The sequence below is a fragment of the Glycine soja genome, chromosome 10 (assembly GCF_004193775.1).
Source record: "Glycine soja cultivar W05 chromosome 10, ASM419377v2, whole genome shotgun sequence".
NCBI classification, from domain to species: domain Eukaryota; kingdom Viridiplantae; phylum Streptophyta; class Magnoliopsida; order Fabales; family Fabaceae; genus Glycine; species Glycine soja.
In genome coordinates, this window is record NC_041011.1 from 9,385,941 (window position 1) to 9,403,458 (window position 17,518).

At 32.9% G+C, this 17,518-nt stretch overlaps 1 long non-coding RNA gene across 1 annotated transcript; it reads left to right on the forward strand.

The window, feature by feature from the left end:
• The first annotated feature begins 246 nt into the window (after positions 1-246).
• Positions 247-3,219, forward strand: LOC114369613. Its single transcript, XR_003657670.1, has 5 exons — positions 247-1,228; positions 1,348-1,408; positions 2,240-2,305; positions 2,385-2,711; positions 2,795-3,219. It is a non-coding gene; the product is annotated as an uncharacterized LOC114369613 (long non-coding RNA).
• Positions 3,220-17,518: the final 14,299 nt, after the last annotated feature.

Consider the following 17,518-nt stretch of genomic DNA (forward strand, 5'->3'; position numbering starts at 1 on the left):
GTGTGTATTCTATTGTTTCAAATATTAAATTGCACCTTTTGTATCCATTTCTGCTGAGTAGATTGCTTATTTGGGTTCAATTTGTATTAATATTGGAAAATAAAATTCTACTTCTACCTTTTGTAGTTGAAAAATTAAGTTGCACCTTTTGTATTTCAAAAATTAATTTATACATTCTTTGGTAGATGTCCATGATTCTTTTTTCTTTAGACTTTACCTTTCATGTGTATTATATTTGGAGAAATCTAAGATGTTGAGGCAACCCTTCACAAGGCAAGAGAACACTGTTATCGAAACCTGTGTTCTTGCATCCTCTGCATAGCCTTTGTGAATTTGTTAATGTTGTTGTCATAGCTGTAGTGTTATGAATTGGTTAGTTGTTGTGATTTGTGATCATGCTTTTTTGGTTCTGTTTCAGATTTTGCAATGTGATAGTTTGTGGTGGCATGGATTTGCATTTTATCAGCTGTGAATTTCTTTCTTAAAACTTTTGTTTTTCTTGCAGTTTTTATGATAATCAATGGTTGTTTCTTATATCATTCAGTATTTCTATTTTGACAGGATGGTGAAGGTGTAACTGAGGAGGTGAAAAATAGTTACCATATTTTCAGAAAATTAGAGTCATGATCATCCCATTTCTATGATTTTTTTTCTTTAGCTTTTACCTTACCTTTCCTGTGTATTATATTTGGTTCAACCTTTTACCATTTCTATGATTCTTTGTATCCATTGCTGCTGGGTAAATTGCTTATTTGTGTTCTACCTCAGCTGTGAATGACTTCTTTTTTTTCTTCTACCTTTCCTGTGTATTATACCTAAGCCTTCTATGTCAGCCCTTATTTGTTTGATTTTACCTAAGCCTTCTATGTCAGCCCTAATATTTGTTTGCTTTATTGTCTTTAGCATTTGTTGGTTATGATTTTTTTCTATGGGTGTTTAACCATGTCATTTTGTAGATAATAATTTGAAAAATTAAGTTGCACCATTTGCACCATTTGTATTCTGTTGTTTAGTTAATTTTGTTTATATTTTGGTATATCCTAACTGATATTGATTTTTAATTTTGACCGAGACCAACAAACTACACGAATAATAGTGTTTGGCATTTCAAATACAGGTTTGTTGAAATTTTGATATTGTTTGCAATATTTATTGTCCTGAATTGAGTTTGTTCTTTGTTGCAGTGATTGTTAATCTCAGAGTCACTGGCGATTGTTACTTTGCTGAAGTAATCCAAATTCAACAAGACCTTTTTGTATCTTTAGCCGGAAAATTTAGTTTGGTGTACAAATAATGTTGTATGCATGAATATTGATTTTTTGTGTTTCTTTCTTTTGTCTTTTCAAGGTAATGTATAGACGCCTACAAAATCCCATCAGCAGATTTTTTGGAATCTGTGTTTATACAGGTACGACTACTAACACTTTATCCTGTGGATATCAACATGTATCATATTAATAGTCTTTGTGTAGTGACCGTCAATATTCTAATTTCAATCTTTGAAATGGGATGTCACATCCATCATTCATCATAATTATTATGGTACACTACCAGATGTTTCCTGACATATAATTTCCCGTGTAATTAATACACTACTGGATGTTTGCTGAGGTGCAATTTCTCAATGTCAAAACACTGCGTGTCTATTCATATTTCATACATCGGGAAGTAAAAAACATCATCTTTTCCATATACACATAATTACTGTTATTTTTTTTAAATTTAACCTTTGTATGTAATTATTTATTACTATTTAATTATACATCAATAGTCATCATAAACTAGCACGAGAAGTGTAATAGCCTCGCAATAAAAACACAACAACAGTAACCATAATAAACTAGCACGGGAAGTGTAAAAGGTTATCGGTTACTTTGTACATTGTTAACTGTTCTTGATAACTGTTCTCCCTCCCCCTCCCATAATTAAAATGCAATATTATATATATCTATAACCACCCAGTATCACCAAATCTTCACCCATTTGTCGAAGGACTTCTCCAAACACAAAACACTATGAATACATCATCATCGAATGTGTCTGATGCTGTAAGTTTAACTTTTCCATCCTTTATGTTTACCTTCTTATATGTTCGAGTTTGCTTCATCATGCATCCTTCATCCTTCTATGCTTGCTCTTTTTGTTCATACTACATGTTTGATATTGTGCATATTTATCTTCTCCTTTCAATGGGTACATCTTTGTTCGCTTACTCATTACATAAACGTTTCTCATCTAGGGCCCATCAAATTTACATGTACCGAGAATTGTGCATCGATTTGACACGTCATTCCATGTTGAGCAGGTCACGACTCTCACCCCTAAACATTTACTTATTTATGTTAATATCAAATAAATAATATGCTTCAAATGTTAATGTGCAGAACGTCATTGAGGTTCCTTTTGCTTATCATAGACAATGGTCCCCAAATTATCCAAATTATGTGTTATTCGACTACGAAGGAGACAAACACTTTATAAAGCTTCATAAATATAATAACCAATTCTTTTTTGGCGATGGACTCAAGGAACTTAGGAGAACCCATGGCATTCACGAAAGTGTTCTCATGCGTTTTGTTGGAAGGGACAAAAATACTACTTTCAGTGTGGATGTTGTGGGACCTCTACACCAAAGGGCAGGCCCAACCATAAGGCACCATGTTTTTACCATTGATGTCTCTGAAGATATGATACAACACAATTATCAATTGGTAGATCTTTCTTAATTTAATCATAATCTTTTATATTATTTATTGACTTCTTATCTTTAATCACCATGTTCCTTCTAACCTAGGTTTTGCCACCAGAGGCTTCAATTTATTTAACTGCATCAAAAAAAAATATGGTTGTGGATCGTGGTAGTGGTAGGCATCACAAATGGATGATCACATGAATAATGGCCTATCATGTGCTGCTGTCGCGTGGATCTATTATTTAGGTGACTGTCATTTGAAGGTTGGAGATGAGGTCATCTTTTTCTACAACATTGACCAACATTTATGGGAGGTCCTCCATAGGAAGCAAGTTAAATGGGATGACAAAGAGGATGAAGCTGACTCTCCTTGAAGAACTATTTAATTATTTATCTTTGTATTATTTTGATATATTATGTCTGTAACTTAATTACTAATTACCCTCAAGTAACGAACAATTTTTTTTACTTTTGTTTCGGTTTAAACATTGCTAGCAACAGTACAAATATTATTATGTTATATTCTATGTTTGTGGGTTTAATTTTTCTATGCTATATTTATTATTTAGTTATATTCAATGTTGGTTGTTTCCAAATAATATCACTTGGGCTTTCGAAAAAAGCCTGCACTTTAGTGAAGGTGGTTGTTCACCTTTGTAGAACCAAGGGACAATGAAATGTAGAGCTTCATATGCTTGAAGTACATGTAAGTTATTTTTTTTTGTCTACTTTGTGATTCATTTTTATTTACTTATTATATACATTTATTGTTGCAGACCATTGATCCAACACTAACACTTCGTAGTGCATTCCTCTCTACCGATTAAAGTTGTCGAGGCTTATTGTTTGGGATCAGAGACCCTAATTGAAGATGGAACCTCATATGTTATGTGTGTTTGACATTGTACTTTGAATTGTAATTACATTATCAGTCTTTTCAGACAATGTTACATCTTTTTACATTAGTAGCCTTTTCAGCCTGTATTATCTGTTTGAATATTTAAATTAATTTTTTATACATTTTTTATAAGATTATTAATATTTAACAATTAAGAAACCTCAAATCTGATAATGAACACATGTTGATAATATTCAAATAAGAGTATGAGTCTAGGCGTCCGCACGGGCAAAACTCTAGTTGATGCTAAAAGTATAGGTTTAGAAATGTAATGGTTAGTTCCAAACAAAATGTTACAACCAAAAACTCATCCTATTCAAAGTTATATTCAAAATCTATTGTTTTTTCCTTGTCAGAACTGCGTAAATGTGCAAAACATGAAGTTAATATCTCTTTAAAAGTAGTTATTTTCTTTATAAAATGCCTATAATTAATTTTTGTAATTAAGCCATATATAGCAAACAAGGGTAATTTTAGACTTGGTAGGCGAAATTAAAGGGTTGACACTATTTGGTCAATGTCTCCATTAGATGCTTGTGCAACACATCCCCCGAGGCCCCAACTGATAACACCTACAATGAGTGTAGCCTCTTAATGCTCGATTGATACAATAGTGACAGTGTAAAAGGAAACAAAGTTGCACCCTTGTCGTCAACTATTGCTTTTTAACCAGCCAAGTTCTTGGATTGCATAGCCCATTCTACAGGAAAAATTAAATATTCAAACATTGCATGGATTTTTTTCCCCACCTATTACATTCGATTCCCATCCACTATTAATATCCAAACAAAGGCTTAAAATGCATATTTATCAGTCAAAACTAATGTTTCACTGGTGATGAATTGTATAATCTAATAGACTATATACTCTGTTCATCCATTGAACGAAGAAAGTTGTGTCCATTCTTCATTTCCTTTTCTTTCTTCTTTTATAAACCAAAATTTATTCTTTACATGAATTGGGTGTGATATGCATCTTAAAGTGATGCGGTGGATCAATTATGTGGCATCTAAATTAATAGCCAAAAGAAAAGAAATTGAAGCATGTTACATAAAATTGTTATCAAATTATTTCCAACAAATTCAGAAGTGTAACAATATATAGTATTATTTTATGCAACAGCTAATCTTCCAACACCAACGAACTGTTATTGACGACTTCTTTACTCCCAAAACCTTTACATATCAAGTAGAGAAAAAGACTTCCAACTATGGATTCCATAACAGAAATCTCCAAACAATAAGACTAGATAATCTCAAATTAAAATAGATTGACAAATAAGGCCAAACATTAAAGCGTGACACGATAAAATAGCTAATAATTTGAATTGTTCTTTGATTTTCACCGATTACTTTCATCCTAATTTTAGAGAGAAAGAACAGTATCCAAAATACTAAAAAGAACAAAGGAAAGGGAGTTGAAGCATAAAAAACAATTAGCAAATTAAGATATCAAAACGAATGGCATGGTAAGAAACATCTGTCACGTTTTTCGTCTGTGGTATGCAAATCATCAAATTGTAAGTACATGATGTTTGGTGCAGCTCTAATTAAGCAGAAAAAATATTCATCATTAATGGAAAACTAGATTTTGAGGCTTTGTAGTAAATCTTTCTAGTACACTATTCTTTACATAGTAATGAATTATGAAATCAGATACACAATCTAAAATTGATGCATTGTTTAATGCTTCTACAAGTAACTAATGTAACACACAACACAAACAAGAATAACGTTGCCTCTTTGTTATTATAGATTGGGTGAACAACAACACTGTATGTAGAAAGCACACATTGACGTGAATTGCATAAATCACTCACATATTAATGGTCAGAGCCTGGTTTTGGGTTACTTTTCTGGTGGTGTATCATTGTGTGAACCAGGGTTCTCCTTTGACGGTTGAGAGTTACCCTTTGCTAGTTGTTTACTCTCCCAATGACAACTGGGGGGTTGGGGGTGCTTCGTACACCGTTGGTCTTTGATTTTCCCCAATTTCTTTCATCCAAATTTTAGAGAGTTGAGAGAATGAACAAAAATTCGCAGTTAGATTCCATTTGTTTTAGCAAAATGAATAGCTTGGTATTCACATTTTCTCATGTGCAAATTGTACAGGGTTTGGTGCATCTCTCAGCAGAAAAAATATTTTTAGTTAATGGAAACCTAGATTTTATAGCTTTGCATTAGGAAAGATCTTAATTGAACAATCAATAAAGCCCAATTTTATGCATTGAGGTTTTGCCCAATTTAACAAAGGGAATATAGGAAATAAAACAATAAATTATCACTCACAATTCTTTTGATATACCACAATCACAAAGCAGATTAATTAATGTGCCATTATCGATTGATTCAATTTTCCAAGTACACCACAACAATTTACACATATAGCACACTCCATTTCCAATTACATAAATTAGGTCACAAATTAAACTATTTTACAATCAACAGGAGCAACCAACTTTCCAATGGTTTCGTTGGCATGGAGCGCAACATGCAGTGGGTGGCAGTCAAGTTTGAAATGACGAACCTTGGAATGTAACACACCAAACTTGTACCTAAACCCAGCTACCAACGTGGCTCCAAAATCCACGGAACCATGATAATTTCGTTCCGCGGTGATCTCGCTGGCCAAACCGCTAGGTAACGGCCTGCGGGCCATGGCGAACTGGGCCTGGACCGGGGTGATGGTCTGGGCTTGGGTCGAGAAAGGTGGCTGTCTGATCGGAGCGGAGGCGATGGTAAAGTTGTCGAACCAGAGCACTAGGTCGAGGCTCTCGTATCTTATGGAGTACGCGATGTTATGGTTTTGGAGAATGCCCTCGACGTTGAAAGTCGCCGTTAACTCCGACTTGGTCGAGTGTGTGGTGATGATGTTGAACTTGGACACGATGACGGACGTTACCGTGAAAGAGGAGGTGGTAGTTGAAAAGATAACCCACAGAACAAGGAAGAGGATCAGGAAAAAGAAGGCGCTGCATGCAGCGGCGATGGTAGGATAGAAGAGGATGTTGACGTCTGTGTTTAACCTAGGCATGCTTGTGACTGAATTTGTGACGAATGAGTTGATGTGTTTGGCATGGGAATGCTAAATGTTGGAATATTTGAAGGAGATTTGTGAAGAAGGCGTTACGCTGAGGAGTGGATATGGGAGAGTATGGAAATTTGCTACTTTAAGCGGAAATGAGTGTGGGGTTGACAGACAGGTTTAGAGAAAGGGGATTTGGATACACACTGAAAAGTAAGATAGGTTTGTCGTCAACGAGAACAAGAAAGAGACTTCTATTGTGAGGACTGACACAACAAGTTTGCGTGTTTTACTATCTTCTTAACTCTACAAATCTTTAATGCTTGAATATGTTTTATTTTGTATTAAAATAAAGTGTAAATTTGCTTTAAAAAGGTTACTCACCATTGATTGGAAAACCGCATCCTGTACGCTTCAGTGTCAAAACTATAGAGAATCCTGGTTCAAGTATACCATGGGCTTTATGGATTTGTTTATGTTATATATTTTTAATATTTATAGTTATTTTATAAATGTAAACATATAAAATCTTTAATAATATATTCATTATAATTAAATTAAAATTAAATGTGAGCAATTAATAGTCAGGTTTCATTGAACCGGGACTCAAAAATTTAATTGGCTACAAATTGACCAATGAAAAACATACATGAACTACTATTATATTCATATCCATTTTCAATAAGCCAATATTTATCCTATTCGTTTGCGGGTATCCGTAGAGGTTGAGTATATTTTTTCATCCCTAATAGTGGGTCATTTATGTAATCTTTGGATTGCTAGTTAAATCGCGTGAACCACTGTAACATAAAACTGATATAAAAAGTCTACAATGACCAACACTTGGAGGCTCCACTAAGAATGAGTCCTCCCGTTACAGAACAAATGAACGTCAAAAAATAGCCAGTCATGTATATTGTTCTGATAACTTTTTGAATAAATAATTTTTTATTTTCACCCACTTTGGTAAAAAAAATATTAGTTTTTATCTATTTTCATTTTATTAGATTTTCCAATGATCGACAAAAGATTAGTTACTTTAAAATACTAATAATTTACATATGGTAGTCGTACGATTATGTTTAGAATGAGATATTTAAGTGAAATTTTAAACCAATTTAAAGTTTTGAAATGATATCATATTAAATAATTACTATAAATATATCACAAAAAATTTAATAAATCATATATTTTGAATAGAGTTTATAATTATAATAAATTATAACTTATACTTATTGGAGAAAAATTAATTTAAAACTTAATTTTTTTGTCAAATAATTTATATAATTAACTAATTAATAATATAATGAAATATTTATTATTAATAATTTTTTACTGCATTAATATTTTTTATATAAAATTAGACTACTCATAAATTATCTTTGATCAATATTTTAATAAAACTATTTTAAAACTTAAAATAAATTTTTCTTCTTATAATTAAATAATTAATTAGTTTCTTTAAATGATTATCAATATTCTTTTTTATGCAATTTAGGAAAAATTATACTTTTAGTCATCTATTGTTAGAGAGCAGAAGCTGGAGCATTTGACCAATAGAGTCAATAAATTGGAAAGTGCAAAGAAGAAGTTGTTAGAGAGCATGAAGGCTGTTGTGGAAGCTTGTGATGAGATCGAAGCTTCTTACAACATCTTGAGGGCTAAGTATATGGAATTCACCAATGAATTGCACGTGCTGAAGATGGTTGATGAAAAGTTGTCTGATGAAATTTTAGATCTTAATTAAACCTTAACAAATTTCTCACCCAACAACAAACTTTGTATGCCCTCTACAAATAGTTTTATGTGTTGATCCTTACTCTCGATCGGTTGCTATTGGAGGATTTTAGTAATTTAATTATATGGTATAATAAATTAAAATGATTATACATTGTTTTACTTACTCACAACTTTGTATGGATTCAAAGATGATTTTTATTAGATAATTAAATAACTTGGAAAAATTAAAGAAGGAAACATTCGACCACGTAATTTCATATAATAATTTTAACCAAAATTTTGTACAGTTTTGATATTTTCATTGCACTAATTTATTTAAAAACAATAAAATATCAAATAAATGTTCAATGCTAGATAACATATCAATAAAAATATAATTTTTCTGAAATTTGATGTACATAATCAGAAAGATAATATTAAATAATTCAATGGTTGAATTGTTTAATTTTATATTATATAACAAAATTATTAAGTGATATAAGTATAAAAATTTGGCATCTAGAATCAGTTGATCTTTTCCCCATATATATGGTATATGTATGATATATCCAGGGAAGGTGTTGGTTCTTTGTAAAAGTTTTGCAACTCTTAAACCTGCATAAGATACAAAAAAAAGAAGAAGAAAAAAAACAGAAAACACAGCAAACAAATACAGCAGAGTAAGAACCCAAAGATTTATGTGGTTCGGCAATGTGCCTACTTCCACGGAAAAGTGCAGCTCCTCATCATCACATTGATCATGAAAATTATAAGTTCAATACAAGCATCAGCTAGCTTTGATTTCTATTGGTTTCTCTTTTAACAAAACCTCTCTCTCAATCACCTAGCTCACTACCTCCCTTTTGAACTCTCTGATTTCTACAGTTTTTTTTCAGCTTCTCTGTTTTCAGCCTCTTTCAAAACCTCCTCTGCATTACATGATCAAGAATATATATACACTCTAAAAAGCTAGTCCTAGGAACAAAGGCTATGCTTTGGTGCCAAAACTAATTCAGTTATAATAACTGAAAACATTTATGACAACACCACTTTAAAGCTTTATCACTTGTGCCGATTGTAATTTTGAGTCACACACCACAAATCTCTACCTTGACTCTAAATCAGCAAGTGTCTACCTTGTGATTCAGGGCTGCACTTCTACCAATCTGCTTTAGGCATCTTCAAAATTTATCAAGTCCAGACAGTGCTTGAACTTGACACTAGAGAGGGATTTTGTAAACATATCAGCCAGGTTGTCTTCTGTTGAAACCTTTCTCCACCTTCACCTTCTCAGATTCAATCACATCTTTGATAAAGTGTAGTTTCACATCTATGTGCTTTGTCCTCTCATGATACATTTGGTGATTTGCTAAGTGAATGGCACTTTGACTGTCACAGTGAATTGTGACACAAGCTTGTGCTATTCCAAGTTCATTAATCATATCTTTAAGCCAGATTGCTTCCTTCACTCCTTCAGCTAGGGCCATGTATTTTGCTTCAGTTGTTGAAAGAGCAACAACTGATTGTTGATTTGCTTTCCAACTGATTGTTGTACCAAACAAAAGTAAATACATATCCGATTAAGGACTTTCTTGTATCTACATTTCCTGCAAAATCTGCATCTACATAGCCTGTGATTGCTGCCTCGTGTGCCGTCTTCTTGTACCTTAATCCAGCTTTCAAAGATCCATTTAGATACCTTAGTGTCCACTTCACAGCTTCCCAATGTGCACTGCCAGGATCTCCCATGAATCTGCTTATAATACTTACAGCATGAGCCAAGTCAGGTCTGCTGCAAACCATTCCGTACATTATGCTTCCAACACCACTGGCATAGGGTGTTTTATTCATTTTAGACCATTCTTTAGCTGTTTCTGGTGCTTGAATAACTGATAGCTTTGTATGATGACCAAGTGGTGTGCTAACAGGTTTGCTTTGATGCATCCTAAACCTCTCCACCACTTTCTTGAGGTAATTGCTTTGGGACAAGAATAGTTCACCCTTTGCTTTATCTCTATGAATATCAATCCCGAGTATCCTTCTAGCTGACCCTAGATCTTTCATCTCAAATTTTGTATTCAAGCTTTCTTTCAGTTGCCTAATCTCTTCCTTGTTGGCACTTGCTATAAGGATGTCATCCACATACAAGAGAAGGTAAAGAACACACATTTTCCCCTTTTTTAGGATATATACACAACTGTCATATCTATTTCTAATGAAGCCATATCTAATCAAGAACTCATCAAATTTCAGGTACCACATTCGAGGACTTTGCTTCAGTCCATACAAGGACCTTGTTCTCCCCTTCTTCAAAACCTTCAGGCTGGTTCATGTAAATGGTTTCCTTCAGATTTCCATGGAGAAAAGCTGTTTTAACATCCAGCTGTTCAAGTTCCAAATCATACTGATTTACCAAACCAAGTATGATTCTAATTGAGCAATGCTTCACAACTGGTGAAAAAATCTCATTGTAATCAATTCCTTCAACTTGAGTAAAGCCTTTTGCTACCAATCTTGCCTTGAATCTAGACCTTTCTACTTCTGGAATGCCTTCTTTCTTCTTGAAAATCCACTTACATCCAACAGCCTTCTGTTTCTTGGGTTGATCCACAAGTATCCAGGTCTTTTTCTTTCTCAAAGATTCCATTTCTTCACTCATTGCCTGAAGCCACAATTGGCTGTCCTCACTTTCAATTGCTTCCCTCTAGGTCTTTGGTTCTGAATTTTGAATCTCCTCAGCAACACTCAAGGCATAGCAAATAATATCAGCATGACCATACCTCTTTGGAGGCTTTATTACCCTTTTTTCTCTATCTATAGTTAATTGATAATTAGACAAGTCATGCTGAGTAACCAGCTCTTCATTATCTCCAGCTTCTCCTTGATCAGTGTGATCAATAGCATCTCCACTGCCATGATCTAAAATTTTAGAATGCTCCACCTCAAAATTGGAATTCTCACAACTTGAGTTGTTATCCTTTTGCTCCTTACTTAGCATTGTCATTCTGCTCTCATCAAAGGTTACATCCCTGCTGATGATGCATCTTGTCTCACCCGGTTCCAATTTCCACAGCTTGTACCTTTTAACTCCTTCAGGATAGCCAATGAACACACACTTTACAACCATTGCATCCAGCTTTCCTTGTTTAACATGAGCAAAGGCCAGTGATCCAAACACCTTTAATCCTGAATAATCAGGTGGTTCACCACTCCAAGCTTCCATTGGTGTCTTGAAATCTAAGGCTGATGAAGGACATCTATTAATCAAATATGCTGCTGTGTTTGCAGCTTCTCCCCAAAAGGTCTTTGGCAGTCCTGCACTTAGGAGCATGCACCTCATTCTGTTGTGGAGTGTGAGAGACTGTTTTATGCCTTTTGATGCCTATTTTCCTGCAAAACTCATTGAACTGCTCTGAAACAAACTCCAGGCCATTGTCAGTCCTTAAAACTTTGAATTTTGTACCAAGTTGATTTCCAACAAGAGTATGCCATTCTCTGAATTTTTGAAAGGCTTCTGACTTATTTTTCAAAACATACAACCATACTCTTCTTGAGAAATCATCTATGATGGTGAGAAAGTATGAGCTTCCACCATGAATTTTCACTCTAGATGGTCCCCATAAATCTGAATGCACATACTTAAAAGGCCTAGATGAAACATGAATACTCGTGCCAAAGCTTATTCTATGTGATTTACCAAGCACACAATGGTCACAAAATTCAAGTTTATCTAGTTTATCACCACCTAGCAGATTTTGTTTCTCAAGTTCATGTAATCCTCTTTCACTAACATGACCTAATCTCAAATGCCAAAGTTTTGTTTTATCAATCAATGTATTACTAGCTACCGATGCATGTCCAAAAATAGTGGAACCTTCAAGAATAAACAAGCCATTACTTTTATTCTTGTTACCCTTAACTATCATTAAAGATCCATTTGAAATCTTAAGAACACCATTTAAAATTCTAGTTGAATATCCTAGATCATCAAACATGTTTATGGAAATAAGATTTCTTTTGAGTTCTGGAATGTACCTTACATTTTTTAGTAGATACTCTCTGTTATCAAACATCTTCAATCTCACAGTTCCAATGCCTTGTACCTCGTAGGGGTAGTTGTCTCCTAGCAGTACAGCTCCTACTGGTTTCAATTCTAGGGTCTCAAAATAATCCTTTCTCAGGCTGCTGTGATATGAGCATCCAGAATCCATAATTCATTCTGTTTGTGTTTTGTTATTAGAAGCTACTAAAACACCTGCACTCTCATAACCTTCAGAGGCTTCAACTATGTCAGTAGAGTCCAAAGATCCTTTCTTGATCTTGTCTGGGCAGTCTTTCTTGAAATGACCAGTTTTATGACAATTAAAGCATTTGAACTTTGTTTTCTGGCCATTCTTTGAATCCCTTGACCTTGATTTGGACTTCTTTCCTCTTGTTCCCTTCTTTTCACTCTTTCTCCTTGAAATATTCAGGCTTTCACCATTATCCTCAGATTTGGAGTCTTGCTGTTTTTGCATCTCCTTGGTCCTTATTGAGGTCTGGACTTCTTCTAGGGTAATGTCTTGGTCTTTGCCATAAAGAATTGCATCCTTGAAATGTTCAAAGGATTTTGGTAAGCAATTCAGAAACAAAAGAGCTTTATCCTCCTCTTCAAGCTTTACTTCAATATTTTCCAAATCATCAAGAATCTTGTTGAAATCAGTCAATTGTTCAATGGCTGTTCTTGACTCTGTCATCTTGAAGGTGTACAATTGTTGCTTCAAGCATAACCGATTTGCAAGGGACTTTGTCATATACAATGAATCCAGTTTCAACCACATTGAGACTGCTGTCTTTTCTCTTGCAACTTCTCTTAAAGCTTTATCTCCAAGGCATAGAATGATTGCACTTCTTGATCTATCAATCATCTATGATTTCTCCTTTGAGCTTAGAGATTCAAACATCCTTTCTTCTCCTTTAAGAGCTTCTGCACAGCCATGTTGAATCAAGATTGCTTCCATCTTGATTCTCCATAACCCGAAGTCATTTTCCCCTGAAAACTTCTCAATATCGTATTTTGTTGTTCCCATCTTTCTTGATCTTGATTCTTTTCCCCACAGACGGCGCCATTTGTTGGTTCTTTGTAAAAGTTTTGCAACTCTTAAACCTGCACAAGATAAAAAAAAGAAAAAAAAGAAAATACAGGAAACAAATATCGCAGAGCAAGAACCCAAAGATTTTCGTGGTTCGGCAGTGTGCCTACATCCACGGGAAAGTGCAGCTCCTCATCATCACATTGATCATAAAAATTACAAGTTCAATACAAGCAGCATCTAGCTTTGATCTCTTTTGGTTTCTCTTTTAACAAAACCTCTCTCTCAATCACCTAGCTCACTACCTCCCTTTTGAACTCTCTGATTTCTGCAATTTTTTTCCAACTTCTCTGTTTTCAGCCTCTTTCAAAACCCCCTCTACATTACATGATCAAGAATATATATACACTCTAAAAAGCTAGTCCTAGGAACAAAGGCTATGCTTTGGTGCCAAAACTAATTCAATTATAATAACTAAAAACATTTATGACAACACTACTTTAAAGCCTTCTCACTTGTACCAATTGTGATTTTGAGTCACACACCACACCACAGAAGGAATCATTTTTACGTGAGAATAAGAGGAATAAATATCCACTTCTAAATCTTATAGAATAGATGGTTAATATTAAAAGTGATATAAGTCATTTTTTTATAAAAAAAATCACAACTTTTTGAGTGTTTGAATTATATTAAATCTTGAGTCAAAATTTTAATATATATATATATATATATATATATATATATATATATATATATATTGATTGATTGTGTAATTTCAAAAGAAATAGTAACGAAATAAAAAAAAAAAGCACGAGGAGAAAGACTACGAAATAACTAGGCCATGGGCAAGTTTTACCTCTAGCTCTCTTATTATTAACATTTTTAAGCCTCACTTATTTAACTTCTATTAGAGAAATAGACAAATACAAAAAAAAAAAAAAAAAAAGCTTGAACACGATCTTATTAATATATCATCTTCCTCCAATTTCCAATTTCAAATGAATTTATGTATTATCAAAGACAAAGCCAGTGCAATGCCACACGGAGTAGCACTAAACCGTTTTGCTATTTTCTGATTACTTGTTATACAAAGCCAATAAAAGTAGAAATAAATACATACTCTGATTATATTTCAATTAAGCAGCAGGAATTGACGAGAACCAGAAAAAATAAGGAACATGAGAAATAAGTTATAACTTAAATAACCGGTTATGAAACTAAGTTTAACCCTAACCATTTCTTTAATAAAATAAATATTTTTATAACCAGTCTATTAATACTGGTTATTGTTGAATATATTTTGGTTCAATTATTTCCACGCAAAAGATAATATAATTTTATTGTTCTTTATATTATATAAGTTTTTCTGTTTGAAAATAATACAAGGTAACATCTTTTGCATTTTATTAGACAAATTAATCTCTATAAGGAGGTTTAGTTTAGTTCATTAAATAAAGTATGTGAGTGTTTATAAATCTTTTCATATCATCATTCTTACGGATTAAAAAAACAAAAAAAAAAGTTAATTTCAACTATATCACCATAAATAGTAGTACCACACTACCACCCTTGAATGGGTACTTAAGGAGTATCAATTAAAAATCCTTTCAGATGGTATAATGGTAAGATTAAATTTTCAACAAAATGTATTTCTATATAATTCTTAATCACTAAAAATATAATCCTTGATCACTAATGTCTGAATTTAAAGGATGGGGAACATTTGGTGTAAGGTTTTATTATCATCCTACTTGACAAATATATGGAATATATTTATTAAATGTTTAAAATATTTTTTTAGTACATAAATGTTTTAGTATATTTAAAATACGGATGTGAAGGGGATGGGGTGGGGGCAGGGAGTACTCCCCCGCTCCCCGTCCCCGATCCCCGTCGCGGGAAAATTTTTTCCCCGAACCTGATTTTTTTAAAAAAATATTAATTTCAAATTTTAATACAGATAAATTTAAAAAGAACTTAAAAAGTCTCATTAACATAATATTCAAAATCAAATTATCCATGTTAAACACAAATAGATAAATATGGACAACTAATTTAATTTGAAATAATACAAATATAATGTTCAACAATAATACAAATAGTTCAAACTACAAATATATTTTTTTTTTGTAATATTTTGAACAACCAACAAGTTTGACGTCCTCCAATTTAGCAACCAAGTAAAACATATGGATCTATACTTTTGTTTGCCTTCTCCTTCCTAGTCCTTAGCAAACCAACCTTCTACAAATGCTTTATGAATATAGCTTTCAAAACACCACAAGAAGAAAAATAGAGACAAACAAAACAAATATCTTGCGCTTGCAAAAGAAAATACCCCATTAAATTCAAACTAGAATTTTGTGTAACACTTTTTATGCCTATTCATAAGTTTTACTAAAAGCGCATATTGGATTAAGGTACACTAGATTAGATTTCAATACATCATAGAGCTATTAAAAATATGGATTCGTTTAAAATAAGTCTACATGAGTTTAGAGTTGTTGCAGCCAATCAACCAGGAATCATGATATATAATACCTTGATCAACCAATCAACAATATAAATATAAGAGTAGCATAAATATCAAATTGAAATAGATAAAATTAGATAAAAAATACATAAAATGCCAATGGAAAAATATATAAAAAAGATTAAAGTGAATTACTAAAAGTTAGATTGACCTGGAGTATTTAGATTTTTAGTAACTGAAATATCTTAATTATATTATTTCATAAAAATAATTTAAGAATTTAGTCTAAAGAACATAATCTAACTTATTTATAGCTAGGAGCCAAGATGTAAGTTACTTTGAATGTGCTAGGAAATCTTTGGGTGTAATTCAAAGAGAATTGATCTAATTAGTTCCATATTTTGGTCAATTATTAGTGAAAATAGATAAATTAATAATCATTTCATTTTTCAATATCCACGAATTCATGTAATGGTCAAGTATAATTATGGCAAAAAAAGACAAGAAGAAACAAACAGGAAAACAACTAAGCCCCAAATTATATATTATCAATAATGGACCATGGGCATAACTTGTAATATTATCCATGAATATTAATTCACAAAAAAAAAGATCTTTCAAAGCAAACTTGGGTTTGAACTCAAAACTCAAATTCGAGCAACCAACTAATCAAAGAAAATACAAAATTAAAACTTTCAAATGTAAAATATAATTCCGAAATTATCAAGCAAAGCCATAGGAGAAAAAAAAGCAAGGAAGGCGATGTGTAGCAAACAAATCCATTGGCAGGAAGATAGTAGCCAACACTTACACTCTAAGGTGATCAACGACAACTGGTGATGAGACTGGGTGGCGATGGTGCGGTTTGAGGAGAAGTGAACAGCGCGACGCAATCTAGAGCGAGAAGTGAAGTGAACGAGTTATTTGAGGGTTTGAGTTTTGAGAGGACTATGTTGTTAGAGTTTCTTAAAATATAAGGACAATTTTGTAATTTCCTTAAATAGGGGATCCGTGGGATGGGAGAAATGATCCACGTCCCCATTCCCGCCGTGCCCGTGGAGAAATATTTGTCCCCGTCTCTGTTAGGGAAAAATTCCTATCTATGGGACCCCGAACAAGGCAGTCCCCGCAGGGATCCCCATTTAGGGTACAAATTAACACTCCTAATTTAAAAAAGTATTAATTAATTTTAATATTTCAAATAATATATTTATTAATAACTTAAACACATTTGTTACCATTTACCTTTTCTGTAATTATCATTTTGTTGCACAGGTTAAATTATTATTTTGGTTTCTCTTTATATTTAATTTGATCCATATTTATTATTATTATTTTTTATTTAATCCTCTAATTTTCAAATGGAGTTTATAGTTCTTTTTCCATCTAATTGATACTAATGACGTTAACTCTCAGGGACACACATAAATTTCACATCTTTTGTTTTCTTTTATATGTCTTAACCCTATGGTTCGTTAATTAGAGGAAAATGGTTGAGATTCTGATTAATTTGGAATTCAATCAATAGGTAAGTAAAGTCTGACCTAAAATTATTTTCGTCAAGATTCGAACTTAAATAATAGCTAAACGATTTAACCTTAACTTTAACATATTAATCACTTGTGTCTAATTATTTA